This window comes from Hibiscus syriacus, unplaced genomic scaffold (genome assembly GCF_006381635.1).
Source record: "Hibiscus syriacus cultivar Baekdansim isolate YM2019G1 unplaced genomic scaffold, ASM638163v2 tig00003721_pilon, whole genome shotgun sequence".
NCBI classification, from domain to species: domain Eukaryota; kingdom Viridiplantae; phylum Streptophyta; class Magnoliopsida; order Malvales; family Malvaceae; genus Hibiscus; species Hibiscus syriacus.
Genome location: NW_024061981.1, coordinates 1002041 through 1003520, shown reverse-complemented (window position 1 = coordinate 1003520; position 1480 = coordinate 1002041). Strand labels below are relative to the sequence as shown.

Here is a 1480-nt window from a genome sequence, read left to right as displayed (position 1 = left end):
AAAATTGAAAGAAATTAAAAAAATGCTACGTGTCAAACAATGATTGAATAATAAATTTTTGTAATGATTAAAAAGCTAAAATGATAATTGAATGAATCTTTCTTTAAACAGTTAAAATAAATAAGATTATTTTTTAATTAAACTATTATTAAGTAATAACTGTTTATAAATCTGTTACCACTTCACTCATAATTATTTATGAAATAAACTTAATAAATATATTATTTACATGAAGTATTTTTTTACGTAAAGTGTGGATACGATAGAAACTAATGTATATACACCAACAATTAATTAGTTTATCAAGACAAAAGTTAAATATTATAAATAAAATTAAAGCTTAGAATGTTAATATTATAAATGAAATAACTTATATTTTATGTATATATAAGTAAAAAGAAGATAAAAAATTTGTTTTGAGATATATAATCAAATAAAAAAAGAATTATAGAAAAAGATGAAAACAGGCGTATAAATAAATAAGATGCCGATTTTGAATTTGAGAAACAAACGATGAGTTATCAGCAGGGGGAAACCCTTCTCTCCGGCGACTTTCCCGCTCCTTCGCCAAAAAAAAAAGCTTCAGACGCCGTTGCCGGGGATCGAACCCGGGTCACCCGCGTGACAGGCGGGTATACTCACCACTATACTACAACGACTGCTCCTGTTTGCTGGACTTATGTTTTGACAATTGTCTAAAATGTAAAAAGAAAAGAAAATTGGAATATCAGATTGGCATATATGTGGAAGAATTCCAAATATGAATATCTTTTTTGAAAAAAATGAAATCAATTAAAACATTAATTTGAGAGCCACAACATTTGCTTGCTTATACCATTTACATATGCTCATCAAACAGCATTTCTTCCACATACAATGCCCGCAACCATTTCTTCTCTCACTGTACACACCAGGCCTTGTTAACCCAAACACAAGCATTCCACCTATAAATGCCACCCTAACTACCCCTACAAATAATATATCACCAAACTGTCCACCCATGCTACAAATAATATAAAAAATATTTATGATATTATTATTCACTGTAGATTCAGAGATATATCTATCTATTATTATATAATCTAACCTTCTAAACCTTTTATCCAGCCTTACTAAATTAAAGAGTTTATCAGTGTTTGCAATGAAACATAATACAATATATAGGGGCCATTAGAAGAAATGCTCACTTAGCTGGGATAGCTAAGTTGGTTAGAGCGTGTGGCTATTAACCACAAGGTCGGAGGATTAAGCCTCCTTCTAGCGGTTTGTTTTATATTTTGACTTTTTTTATGTTTCCATGCCCATAATCTAATTTCACAACTGACCCGATCCAGTTTTTTATTGACAACGCTATAAAACAATATGAGTAAACTACACTAGTAATCATCAGTCTATTTCTTCTTCCTTATTTTAGCTTACCAAACTAATTGTTTAGCAAAAACATCAGTAATGTTACTTTTTTCCTATTTTTTGTAGCAAA

General features: G+C 29.7%; 1 non-coding gene across 1 annotated transcript; it reads right to left on the bottom strand.

Moving 5' to 3' along the window:
- Window positions 1-587: 587 nt before the first annotated feature.
- On the bottom strand, window positions 588-659 carry TRNAD-GUC. The gene has a single exon. It is a non-coding gene; the product is annotated as a tRNA-Asp (tRNA).
- Window positions 660-1480: the final 821 nt, after the last annotated feature.